Source organism: Pseudopodoces humilis, chromosome 5, assembly GCF_049639895.1.
Source record: "Pseudopodoces humilis isolate 2021_Gansu_Grassland_sample_001 chromosome 5, ASM4963989v1, whole genome shotgun sequence".
NCBI lineage: Eukaryota > Metazoa > Chordata > Aves > Passeriformes > Paridae > Pseudopodoces > Pseudopodoces humilis.
Genome location: NC_142204.1, coordinates 56,521,251 through 56,535,941, shown reverse-complemented (window position 1 = coordinate 56,535,941; position 14,691 = coordinate 56,521,251). Strand labels below are relative to the sequence as shown.

Below are 14,691 nucleotides of genomic sequence, written 5' to 3'. Positions count from 1 at the left end.
GATTTTAAAAGCAAACTAGTACTTCCCAAGAGACAGGAGATTTTGCTGTTCAAATTATCTGTAGTCCACGTCCTACAGAAAAAAAGCCTGAATAGACAAGATTTTAACTCAGCATATTACCTTCCCGAATGACAAAATTAGAATGGATGCTATGTTTTTAAAGAACGGTGGACTCATGAATAAAGAAACATACTTCTTGACCAAAGAGAAATTAATCTTCATTTAGGTGTTTTTGCAAAAATGTGTTTAAATCACAGATCTGTTAATAAAATAGGGGTTTATGATGCTCATTTTCTTCACTTAGGTTGTTGGTGAAGTAGCCTTGTATTTTCTCTGAATCATTCACTGAATTAATTTACCCTCTAATATTAGAAGCGCTAATTATCAGTTAAGTTGTTCTGTAGGTTATTACTTTGGAAAAGACCATCATGTTATTAAACAGTGCTCTAAAAAGCATTATTTTAAATCATCAGGTAGGGAGACTCAAAATGCATAAATTCTTCTAAAATACATTGGTTAGATAATTTAACTACACTCCTGAGGCAAACTTGTCTATCATCAATGGCAATCATGGGATCTTATTACACCTTTGTTTTCTGGATAAGAAAATGAAAGATAAAAACCTGTATAGATCTTTACAGGTTATGACTAAGTCCCTTCTTCCCCATTAATCTTTTCTTTTGATCAGGCAAGTTGTACTCTGAATTGCACAGAAAGCCTGTTTTCATTCCTTTAATTATTTTCTCTAATATCTTCTGAAGCCTCTCTATTTTATTGGTGATCTTCTAGATGACAGTTTTAGCAGAACTGAACAGACTGTTCCAAAATTAGCTGTGTCTTGGACTGCAGTGCTTTATTGACTCAGTAGTGAAGATCCTCCCTTTATAAGCATTTTAGATAAATCTTGTATAGGAAAGTGATATTCAGCCCAGCCCCTGTCCCACAACATTTAGCAGAGTTCTTGTACCACAGAAGCTAGTATAAGATCCTGTATCAATGCCATTCATTTTTTATTCATAGAGATATAATCTTATTTTTGCCATACTAATTTTCCCTTTTTTTTTTTTTTCCTCCTGAAATGTTTCCTATTCACAGTTTATCAACCAGTCACAATTGTTCTGTAGCAGGGATCAGACCTGCTCATTTACCTGGCTCTACTCTTTGTGTTACCATGTATTTTACCAGAGGTGATGTTGGATGTAGTTGTGTTGGAAGTTACTTACATTTATGGTTAAAAATCATGTGGCCAAGAAGTGGCCTATTTGCATGAGAAAAAAATTTTAGAGATTTCTAGAAGCACAGTCAATGAAGCTTCTCCATTTATATTTACAATTTTTTAGGTAGCCAGATAGCTAGTTTTAAAAAGTTTCTTTTTTTTGTTTTTTAACCTTTATTACTTTTTAAAATCTAGATGTCCTTCAAATAAACCCAGTCCCCAAGCTGAAGATTATCAGCATTTTGATTGGATTGGGAATTCTTTTGCATGCATGGTAGAAATGTAAATACTATAAAACAAAAGTTCATGTACAGTGAACATACATTCTTTATGATCTGATTTAACAGCCAGCTCCGTGGGACCCCGATATTAAAAATATCATGTCTTCTACTTTTTAGAAGATGGTAGGAAAAACTTATTCCTCTGGAGAATTAAAAATCATACTATGACTTTTAGAAATTAAGAATGTGAGAGAACAATTATGATTGGGTGGAGGTTGTTAGTAGAAGATTTTAGGTATCATTGATGTGTATAAAAATTTCACATTAACAGAAAGAGGAGTCTAGTTCTACAAGTGGTATTCCTTTCCAAGATTCTTAGTTTAGATATTTTTAATTTAAAGAACAGATTTTTAGACCTCTACATTAAAATTGATAAAGTAGTTAAGCTTTAGTTTCCAGTTGGATATTGCATCATAATTTTACAACTTATCACACACTGGTTTTTCTTGGTGGAAAGTAATAGAAAAATTCAGAGCATTAGTCCACGAGAGAGATTTTCTACGTGCTTAGTTTTGCACTAGCAGTAGGGAAAAACCTTTGCAAAGTTCTTGAGAATCTTGGAATTCCTATTCCTGTCCATCCTGATTTTATTATAGAAAAAAACTGTATCTTTAGATGGCTGCCCATGACTGCAAGAAAGTCAATAAAAGATACAAGATAATCTACCAGATCAAAGGTAAGACTGTGTGAAGTATTTGACTTGCAGTTAAGATATAAGGAATTGAAAGACTTCCTCAATGGGGCTTGACATTTCATGGGGATCAGTTTCACTTTTATGGAGAGGAATTCCAGGAGGAAATATTCCTCTTACCTTGCAAAAAGCATATACCACCAAATTATGAGGTTTGAAATGTCTGCCTGTCTATGAAGACTGCCAGATTAACACCAATGAAGGTCAGAGTCACAAACATTTTTACTGTTATTGCTGTCTACTTATGTGCAGAGAACAGCTCTGTGGAATTTCTACACAAGGTCACTAAAACTGAAATTCATCATTCTCTTCCGTGACCCAAAATAACCAAAATAACAATGACTCCTGCCATCAGTTAAATGAAAAGTACACTTGCAGTAACATTTTGAATGTTACTACAGATTTGTAAACATTCAGTACTGAAGAGAAACACAGACATTCAAATCATGTAAAAAGATTGATATTCTTCAAAGATACAGAAAAGCCAGACCATGGCACATATAATTACAAATCCTACTAAGCCAAATTTTTAGATCTGGTCTTGATTTAATTCATGCCAGTGCTCATGAGAACTGACCTGAATGAGGGCTCCATATAGTTGGAGCTTTCTCTTAGGAATTTGTTCCTTGTTTCATCTACTAAATCAAATGAATGAGACTGGATTTTCTTTCTTATGATTTGTGTCATTTTTTCAGGTACCTGAGATGCAGAGTTGTGCTCCTAGTGGGATTTCTGTGTGCCAGTTTTGTGACTCCACAGTATCTTAAATTCTTAGAACAGAAGTTATATTTAAAAAGGGATAGAATAAGCTCTGCTCAGTATAATGTGGAAACACTTTTCCTGAATTCTTGAAAATTTCCTGTCTTAACTATTTCTCTTTAGCTGCATTTCAAATGCAAACTTTGTATTGACAAAGTAAAAGAAATGCCATTATTTTTATTTAATAACATATAATTTGAGTAATAGAATAGTGTTTTAATACCAGAGAGGCTGCTATAGCAATAGAAGAAAAAAAATGTATTTTAAAACCCTGAATTATATGAAGATGTCAGTCTCCAGTGACCTCACACTGTTACAGCATCAAGTAAGTTTTCTTATTTTTAGCAAACAAAATAAAGTTAATTTTTTTACCTTTCACTTGAGGTTGTTATAGCTTTTAGAGAATATTTTGTATTCCTTGTATTAAGAAAGATTTTTTGATTCTATGAATTGCTTTCTTCATTTAGATAAAAGTACACGTTTTGAGTATTTTGAGTATTAAGAAAAACCCAGAGATTTTATCTTTTAGGATAAAAATCTCACCTGAATGTGATTGATCAAGTTGACATCCATCCTTGCTCCAATTTGAGATAACAGAGGAGTAGAGGACTTTGTCACTACATTCACAAAGGCTATACATGGTAATTGACAACATTAGTATCAATTCTTCACAAAAGTGTGTTTCTTTCAAAAGTTTATGCTTTTTTAAATGCATAAATGGTAAATAATTTAAATATATTACAACATACATAACTCTTCATTCATCAGCAGCCCTTTTCAATACAAGTTCTTCTATTTCATGCTAGACAAGGCAATGCCCGTTAAGTGCTTAGCTCAGTAAATAAAGAGGGATGATCTTCTACAGGAAAGTAAATCATGCTTTAAGGTATAATCAGTACAGTATTGTTAGAGCAAATCCAGCTTACGTGCAACAACACAGGAATCTAGTCAGCTCACTCTTCTCTTCAAATATAAGACCTTTTTCAGTGACAAAAGGCACAGCACTTAATAATTTTATCCTCCTGATCTTTTGAGCCCACCTCAGAAATGCTAGGTATATTTCTGTTTTAACAAATGCACAAGATGGGCAGTAAATGTGCTCAACATGCTGCACTGTATGCAGTTCATTATTATGAACTTACGTTCCATTAGGACACAACTGTATGGTAGAACACACACACTATTTGCAGTACTGGGAATTTATTTTGATTTCACCTGAGGCAGCAGGATTGTATTCTGGAAAAAATTAGAATGTTAAGTCATTTGATTTTCATCCCCCTTGAGCACTGTATAGTCAGGAATTGTTAGTGGTGTTCATTTTAAAGCTGAACAGTGGATTAAGTACTTCATGTCAAACACTGGGATTGCTTTCACAAAACAGAAACAAAAAAATGTGATTCCAAACTAATTTTCTGAAATCAGAAGAACCAACAAATTTTTTTAGGAAATGAAATGACCTTTGAAATGTAATGGAATTTGATTTTTTGAAGCTTAAATCCTGATAAAATTTTTCATTCTACCTTACCTACTTGCACTGTCTCTGTGCTTCTTATTATAAACAGAAGTCACCCTTAAGAGATCAGGACTTGCCAACACTTCTAAATACAGCAGCATATCATAATTGCTTTTCTATTCTAGGTGTAGAATTTGGTTTTAACTGCTGGAAAATTCAGATTTTTAATGGTTCCTCCTCTAAGTAGCCACCTTTCAATTTTATGCACTAGGAAACAGCTGCTGATATCCTGTTCTAGCAACCTAGGTATAAAAGAGCATTTTGAAGTGCCACATGAAATAAGATAGTAGTGAATAATAAGCTAGAAAATATGCTTAAGGAATCACTTTACTATCTTTGCCTTGTACAAATTATACAGGAAGAGCTGAGGGCTGGCATCTGTTTATCAGCTCACTTCTGTGCACTGCAAGCTTAGTATTGTTGTTTGCCTACAGCTATTTTTTGCACTTATTAAGAATCAGTCAATCATACAGCTCCTAAACAAAAGAAAACAAAAACCATTTGGTGACTGAATTTACTGAAATGACTCTCCAAAAGTAAAAATTATAGTTTTCATAACCAAGGTGAAAAAAAATTGTAACCTCCTACATTTCTGCTAACATGTATTATTTTTTTAATCTAACACTGTACTATTAAAAATGCTTTGTAACTTCACAGATTGACTCGTGAGAAGGAGGTTTGATGTTAGATAATCAACTATATTTCTTGTTTGAAATTGCCTAGAATTATATCTAGGTTTGCTTTATCAGTATTTACCCAGGAATATCTTCTTTGAGATACAGACTGATGTAAATTACTTCCAAGGAATCTAACCTGGCTCCAATAAATTTTTGCTTTTTCATTGGTTCTTTCTGAATAGGAAGAGCAGACTTGAGAGGTTAGGTGGTGCCATACATTTTCAGTCCTTTAAATTTTGAAAATACTTTTGAGAACATGATTGTCTAGTGTTCAGTCATAGAATTTCAGACTTTTTCTGATGAGATGGGTGAGCCATATGGTTATTCACATGTGATGCAAGGTTATAACCACCTCTGATCTTCTTTCAATTCTGAAAACTGCAAACTGAACAAACCTTATATGGGACATGTATATACCAAAATTATATTGCCTCACTAATGACTCTTAAAAAATATCTCCTTACATTGAACCTAAGCTAAGCCCAAATGTTTATGTGGGAAAGGCAACAGAAGTAGATTTTATTTTAAATTCTCTGCACTGTTGGCTTGCAATATTATTCAAATTCCACACTTTCCTGGACATCACAATTTATCTGCTCAGTCCCTATCTTCCTAGAGTGATAGAGAAATCTCCTCAAAAGCTGATATATCAGGAAAAAGTGATACTATGATTTGGATAGCTCCTTCAGCTGCCTTTCAATGTGACAGTTTCTTTCTAAACAGTCTGGGTTTTGTTTTCAAATGTGAATCAGAAAGAAGGACAATCCTGAAATCAGCATGGTTAAATTGCCTAATTAAATATGATAAGCGGGTTTGGTTTTCAGTTGTTGACTAGACTCCTGTAGAGTGATAGAGACATGGTTTAATTGCACATTAGGCAAGTTGTGGATGAAAAAGACAGACAAGGAATTGGACTCACTGAAGTGTAGACATCGAGAATCACATTTAAATTCTATGGAGCGAAACCGACTCTAGCGGTGACTGATTTCTCTCATCCTTATGGTATCTAGGGTATGTGGGTAAATTAATAGTTTCCTGTAAGTTTTTGGCTGCAGAGGGAGCCTGAGTGTGACTATCTTAGAATAGAAATACAGTACAGATAATGTGAAGTCTAACTTTAGGCAAACTGTAATGAAATATATCATGTAGAAGACACCCATAGTCCTTCCAAAATATTTAAGATGGAAAAAGGTGCAGCACAGGTAAATTTAGTCTACAATTTAGAGTCTGTATAGGCAAAACAATGCAAGGGCTGAATCTGACATCCCATGAATGACATGTCCACAGAAATGACAGACTTAGTAGAGGACAGCATGACTGCTGTGCAGGTCCTGCACTTTTATTTCTTATTACCAAATCTAATAAAAATAAACCTTGAAAGTTTCTTTTTGTTTATTCAGGGGTTTTTTTGTGGGCTTTTTTGATTTGTTTGGTTTTGTTTCGTTTTGTATTTTTAATTAGATCAATATCCAGGCCTTAGAAAGTTTAACTGTTTTTCACTGTCTTCAATGATTCAAATGCCAATGAGCACAAGGATGAAATAACTGGTGCTACTTTGTGAAGAATCAGAGATAAAATGCCAATAATTCTAATGAAACACAAAGCATTCTGCAATTTCTCACATATGACATGTTTTCAAATAAATGGATATATTTTTGTTGACATCATGATTAAAACAGGACGTGATTCTTTGGCCCTCACTAAAGATTAACTCTTCTGATGGTAAAGCAGATTGTCTGCTTTTCTGATAGAGTAACAAGCAGGAATTTGGTCTAAGCTTAACAGTACTAGTGTCAAGAAAAAAGTATTATTTAATATAGACTTTCCTATGAATTATTGTATTGTCATTTCTTATGGACTTAACCAAATCACACTTTTATTTAGACTGAAGGCAATGAAGGAACAGAATGATGATACACAAGAAGGCTGTTCTATGCAAAAACTAAAGTCTGAAGATCCAGAAGAGGTTTATTTCCTCTCTCTGAGATTATAATTTCAAATATTCTTTTAAAGAATAATAGCTACAAACAGTTGATACAGAAGCATGGATTTTACATTGGAGCAATCTCTTTAAATGGCTACTTGTTTAGAGGAAATCTATTGGAAACATACATTATAATCATGTTGATAATGTTAAACTCTATACATGATCATGGCAAACAGAAATTAGGTTAGAAATGAAAGTCAAATCTTCCTTCTCTTATTCTTAAAATTTTTGTATTTTGCCATGACAGCTTTAGTTAGAGAAGGAAAACACACAGCAGACAAATGTTTCAGAGGAAGAATGCTGAAGAAAAGCTACATTAATCAGGGGAAACAACAACCTTTATAGAAAGCTGTAGGTTTCCAGATACAATTCAAAGGTGTTTCGTTATTGATGCTGCAATATCTACTTCAAAGAAAAAGGTGTGTCAAGAAGAGAATTGTTATTTTGAAGTAATAGAATCATCCACTGCCCACAGCACTGTGACCTGCTGTGCGTGTGGCTGCGAGGAGAGCAGCAGCCTCAGGATGCAGCCATGCAACTGCTCGTCATGCCACGGAACAGCTGTGATCAGCAGTAAAAGTGCGGTCCCGGATCTGACTCTGGATTGGTTTGGCCAAACCATTTTGGTCCAAGTAAAATAACGTGCTGTCCTGTATTCTCTCAACAAAGGAGCATGGCAATAGTAGATGTCAACAACCTTTCTCTGTGGCAAAACCTTATGTTCCTATGACATAAAAAAATAAAAGGCTAACAAAATGCACTGAAGCAATCAGGCCTGCTCAGGTCAGGTAGAAACAATGACAGGCAGGTGTTTACATGGATTACTTGATGACAGACTTGGAAGGAAAACAGTGTAGAGTTCACATCAATGAAGAAAGCATGAACAAGGGGAAAGTAATTTAGTGAAAATGTTTTTGGTGGTTTAAAAAAAAATAAGCCTTGCAGTGTCTTGAAATCAAGGAGGAATTTAAGGAGTTATTGTAAACACCTGTATATACCAGGTCTTATGGGCCCAAGCTTTTTAACTTGGAATACTTTAGGAACCAGTTTGTGTTTGCTTTTGTTTTGGGTATTTGTTTGGTTTTTTTTAGTTTTGAGGTGTGGTGGGGTTTTTTGTTTTTTGTTTTTTGGGTTTTTTTTTTCGGGGGGGATGTTATTTTGGTTTTGTTTGTTTTTTATATGAGAATGCAGAATATCCTTTAGCAGGAATAAAGTTGAAGACACAATAAGATCCTTAAACACTATCCTTCTAGTTATGTTTGGTAAGTTTATCTTTTTCTTAGAGATTTACATTTTTTAGTGTAAAGTTCTTTTTAAAGTTGCTTCAAAAATATATATGTATATATCCTCATAGAAATTCTGTAATATGTTGTGACATATATTACTTTTTCTGCTTTGTCCTTCAATAATATTCTACCAAGGACAGTAAAAATACAAAACGAAGTGCACAGCCCTTCTGCATCGCTGCAATAATTAAGCCCAGCAAAGTGGCTGCTAAGAATGACTTACTTATGCCAGAGGCCAGTTTGGTTCCCAACAGCCTTAAAAGTTAAGAAGAGAAGGTGACAAAAAGGTGGAGAAAAGCATTCATGTCTTCAAATGATAGGCCTATCTCAACAGTCTGCTTTTGGCATTCTGTGGTCTATATTGCACCAGCTGACCTCTCTTCAAAAGGAGGCACAGCTCTGGAGAGGGCATGCCAGAGGGGGAGCTCTGTCATTTTTTGAAAGGGTTATTGAAGGCCACTTCAGTAGAGGGAAAAATGAATAAGAATTTCAGAACCTGGCTTAATGGACTGATTTGTGTGACAATTACTCTTCAAAAAATATTTTTGTGAAAAAAAGAACAACTCCAGAAGGAGTCTAGTATGATGGAATTCCATCATAAAATTGTACTTTGTAACAGAACTTCTTTCCATGATCAACAGGATTTATCATTTTAGCCATAAGTGTTTACAAAACCTATGGGGTGCAAGCATTGTTATTTCTTATTTTTTCCTTTACATATAAGGTTCCACTTGACTGTGTTTTCCCTTTAACTAGCATACCTATATCTTTATTCTTCCATTTATTTTTTTTAAGGACTGCAGACAGTTTTGTAAAATAATCTATACTTTAATTATAAGTGAGTTTCATGTTATGATTTTAATGTATGAACTGTCATTGGATTTTAAACTGCCAATGGCAATACAAACATTATTCAATGACTAGTGAAAATTATAAAATCAACCCTTTTTCTGCTTTTGCTTTAGAAAAAAAAAATTAAATTTACTGACTTCAGTTCCTTTCTCTCTTTGCTGAAAGCTCCCACAGCATGAACTCTTAAAAATTGATTAAAGTATCATGGAAAAAGTAGTTCATATTAAGGAAACTTTAAAATCAGGTGTAATATATGTGGTGTGTGTGAAAAAATCAAGACATATTAGAGGTACTAAATTTGATTGGATGTAGGAATCGTGAATATTTATCACATGAGATTTATAAAATATTACAGAAATAGCTTTAAATTATTACAGCTAAAAATAAAACTTTCTGGCACAGTGGATAAGATAACTGAAGACTAAAATAAGACAGCAAATAGAAGACATGCCTTAAATTGGGGGAAAGCTGCTATTGGAGGAGAATTTGCATTTTGAATATCAGGGATCAAAGAAGAGCTGGGCATCATCACAACCATATTTAGTAAAAATTTAGTAGCCATATTTTCTTGAAATGAGAATATATAAGGCATTAAGAGTAAATTTTTGTGAAGCAAGCAAACATATTTAGCATAAAGAAAACGTCAAATACTCTCCAATCTGTGACTGGCCACAGATGTAGAGAGAGATGTGTCTCATTCTCTCAGACATTACTTGGTGCAGTAGATGGATAAACTGCCCTTTGAAGCAATTTTGCCATACCAATTCATTGGGATGACTCAAAAAAAATTGGATTAATTGACTTCTTGATGGCTATAATGAATGGAAGTATTAATCTTGTGAAGTTTAACAAAGGAAAATACAGATCTTTGCAGCCAAAGAAAAATAGCAGCACACATATGTACAGACTGGGGACTGACTGGGTGGAAAACTTGCAGAATAAGGAAGTCTTGATGGACAGCAAATTGTGCCTGAGCCAGCTGAGCTCTCTTGGAATGAAGATCAAGAGCCTTCTGGACTGCATTAGACAGGGCATAGCCAGCCGGTCAGGAGTTACATTCCTCTGGTGAGCACTGGAAAAACACCAGGAGTGCTGTCCAGTGCTGGTCTCCCCAGTATGAGGGAGACATGGACTTAGTCAGGCTAGTCCAGCAAAGGACCACAAAGATTGTTAAGGGCTTGCAGCATCTGTCCTGTTCAGCCTGGAGATAAGAAAGCTCAGGTGGATCTTAGCCATTTCTGGAGGTATTTGGTGGGAGGGTTATAAAGAAGGGACAGCCTGATTCACTTCAGTGGTGCCCAGTGAAAGGACAAGAGACAGTAGAGGTAAATTTAAATACTGGAACTTTCAGTTATTCATGAGAATTATTTTTTGTTGTTGTTTTTTACTTTGATAGTGGTCAAACACAGTGGGATTGTGGAGTCTCTGTTCTTTGAGATATTCACAACCTACCTGGACACAGCTCTGGGCAAGCTGCTTTAGCTGCTCTGAGTGTAGGTGTTAAAGGATTTCCGGATGTCCACTTCAAGCTCAGCCACTGAGATTGTAATTCCTTGATGAAGTGTAGGGGAAAAGGGAAGAGGAAAAGCATAGAGGTATTTTTAACTTGCATTTGTCATTTGGGTTTGTGCTGATTTCTCTGACAACAGACATCAAAAATGTATATATAGAAACTTCAGATGTCTTTCATATCTACCCTAGCTTCTACCTGTAAATTACACAGAGAAATGAGCACTTACCAATGTGCTGGCCTACCTCAGATATTTATTGTAAAATAATATTGATTGTTTTCTGGATGAAGATTTTCTTCCCCCTGTAGTGACTGCAATGCAAGCTTAGTGTCCATTTTGTTCCGAGGTATTTAAAAGTCAGGTATCAGGAAAACTATTCAGTTGAGGAAAAATGTTCAAGTATTCCATTTTACATCTACTTTTTTTCATACTAAGAGAAATCTAAGACATGCACAATTCCAGTATTTAGAGTAATAAAAAATAAGAAAATAAAACCAAAATATTGGAACAACTGAAAGACATTGGTATCTAATGGTTAAAATTCACAGACTGTTGATCTGAGAACTGTTCCATGAAGCTTATCTAAAGTCACAATGCACATCCTCCTAATTTAATCAGACATTAAATGCTAGAGTCATTCTGAGCATGCCCTTAAAACCAGAGGTGTATTCATTATGCAGATGCAAACATCTGTATTTGTGTGTAAATCCTGGGTCTGAATATTTGAACGTGACAACTGCATGCACTGTGTTACGCTAGAGGGAACAAGAGACAAAGAGGAGCCGTGCAACAGTGGAATTCCCTCAAGGAATACTCTCTGATTCATCTGTCACATACTGAAGCCTTTTCAGAGGGTGCCAGACCTCTGGAGAGGGGATGCTGGAGGAGGAGTTCAGCCACAGTTTGAAATGATTCAGAGCTTGTTTGTCGCTGCTCAGCTAAATTCTACTAACCTCGACTGCCCTCCCCAGTATTCCTGTGGCTCCCACCTGCAGGAGTAGATTTTTCTGTCATCTAGCCAGTTGCATGTCAGCCACAGCCTGGAGAGTATTTAATGTTTTCTTTATGCTGAGCATGCCTGATTAAATGCATCATCAGTATAATATCACTGAATTCAATACCATTTGTGTTTATCCTATTCTACCTTGTAGTCATCAATGTAGACATCTAAAAACACCTAAACAAGAGCCACAGGAGGATTTTTGAATGATTCCGATATCATGCCCATTTTCTGCTCTCTAGAGCACTTAGTCCTCTAAAGAGAACTAATTTTAAAAACCACACCTAGCAACAGTGTTGTTCTGACAATCAAAGTTGATCTGAAAGCAGACTAAACAGGAAAGTGATGATAATGTTGAACATCATTAGAAATTAAAACCTAGACAAAAAAAAAAAAACAAACAACAAATCACAATGTGTTTTCCAAATGGAAAATATCATGTATTTGAAATGATTTGGCTGTTGATTGTAAGCAAAAGAGAGAGAAACCCTTTGAAAATGTAACTGAGACAATCAACAGTTGTGTTACATTCTACCAAGAATAAATTAAATAACTTAAAGAGATGCAACCATTATATAAGTTCCATTGTAGTTTGTTCCTGCTTTCAACTATAATAGAGTCAGTGCCCTTATTTTAGTATAACCAGTCTCAGACAGCAAGCTCAAGCCAGCAGAAGGGGCTCTGTTTCTCAACTATTATTTTTAGTTGCACTTTAGTTTTTTGTAAAACAGATTTTCAAATCGTTATTCTGATTATTACTAGGTCTTCAGTTTAGCTACAAGGGTTAATGCAAGTCTATGAATATATATACACATATAGGCTGGCGTATTTTTATGTAGCATGCATATTTTTAATATGTATCATACAGCTCTTTGGTGAGGTTTTTTTGTTTATGTGCACCAGGAGCAGATATTAGTGCAGAAAAGAGAAGGAGGGATATAGAATGGTGGAAGCCATTTCCTTCAAAACTTCACACATTATCAATTGCTGTATATTACATGATCTGGCTAGACAAAAGTCTAGCTTATCTATATCTATATCTATATCTATATCTATATCTATATCTATATCTATATCTATATCTATATCTATATCTATATCTATATCTATATCTATATCTATATCTATATCTATATCTATATCTATATCTATATCTATATCTGATTGCATAAGAAAAAGAATAAAATAAACAGTCTTATTTTATTACAGATTTTTGTAGTAACCTCTCAGCTAAAATCCTGAACTTTGTTTAAGAAATCCAGCAAAAGATGGGTTAATACAAATTTCATTCCATTTACAAAAATGGCACTATAAGCAATAGCAGGAAGCATTGTAGTTCCCCTCCCCCTGCCCCTCTGTCTTGGGTAAGACCTATTTTTGAGCTGTTCTCATTCAGAGAACGAGTTGCTCCTTTTGGCTTTTTTCCCGGAGTACTGCATACTTGGTGGTGTGTGAGGCATTGCCTCCTGGGGAAAAGGGAGGAGGGGGACTGAATCACAGCACTTAATTCTTAATGATTGTTCTGTGTGGTCAAGAGGACACAGAGCAGGCAATGCTCTTTATTCTTTACTTACTGTTATAGCTATTGGCAGCCAGCCCTTTTAATTTAGTTATCAATACTCAATGCCCTTAATCTTTTACTTTAAAGCCGGTCCAAAATAAGTACTAGCCAAGGAGCATCTGCTAAACAGAAATATTGGTGGATAGATATGATTTAAGGCAGCACTGTGAAGGGCCTACCAGTTTAAATTCTGAGTAAGAGTTTTTTGGCATTCTCTTGACAAATCTTGTTTCTTTATCAGGATAGTTGCTTTTCTGACAAAATGTCTGACAACTAATAGTGTGTTAGAAAAATTCATAGGTGTTGCTAATAAATAAGCTTTTCAGATTATCCCATCTTTCTTCCTGTTGACATAGGACACTCTCCTAAAGCACATTTTCTATTACTAATTTGAGTTTGGTTTTCAGTATCCTGTGAAGTGAGATTTCTACATTTCAGAGGTTACCGAATAACTAAAAAAGTATCACTGACTGTGAAGTTTCTCTTTATATTTTTTGTCTTTGTTTTCTAATTACACCCCAGAGTACTGCATACTATAATCCCCTTCTTTTCTAAGGAGTTGTACTATTGCAAGCTGTTATTATTCTTCCTTTCCATCACTTGTCCGTGGTTGTTCAAGCACTGAGTTCTTTGGAATATTTAAGTGATTTAATAAGTAAAAATTGAAATATTTATTCCTAATTCTTTTGTTCTCTGAATAACTCCTTCTCATTTCCCAATCTGTTTCTGAGAATGTAGTTCCTTCATTTGAATTAAGTATTCCAAATAAAGTGGCTTCATATGACAAGACAATAATCCTCTTTCTTTCCAGTGATTTACCCACTAGATTGTAAAAGTTAGTGCTGTGGGAGTTCAGTTGGTTAATAATGAATCCAAGGCTTGGCTCATTTGTAGAACATGTGCACTGCAGAATAATGTTTAACCAAGCACTTAATATGTATGCATAAGAGAATGGAGATGCACATTTTTTTATTCATAATTCTCATTTTATCCTGGTCCTCTGCAGGGGCATGTAGGGATCAGCTCAGTTAATCTGCTGAAGATGTCCAATTTGGAGGGGCTTAAATAACTCTTTGGATCCACTGATCAAATGGCTTTGCTTCAGTTGTCCATGCAGAGATGTCAAATTTATGAGCGATGTCTCAGGTATTCCTGTCTACTCTCCAGTCCCTTTTTCAGAGTGTCCTTGAAGTCCTCAGTGATATCCACCAGTCCCTTGAGGTTTTCTCAGATAATCTAAAAAGACATTTTAAATTGGAAGGTATTTTAAATTGGAAGGCATTTTTAATGGGAAGGCATTTTAAATGGGAAGGCAATACTGTGTTTAGACAGCTAACTGAAACTACAGGTTTTACTG

The 14,691-nt window shown here is 34.9% G+C and overlaps 1 protein-coding gene across 4 annotated transcripts in view; it reads left to right on the top strand.

Annotated features, from left to right (window-relative positions):
• Positions 1 to 14,691, top strand: part of TAFA5 (TAFA chemokine like family member 5) — a 450,274-nt gene that overhangs the window by 351,560 nt on the left and 84,023 nt on the right. The gene's annotated exons all lie outside the window — the stretch shown is intronic.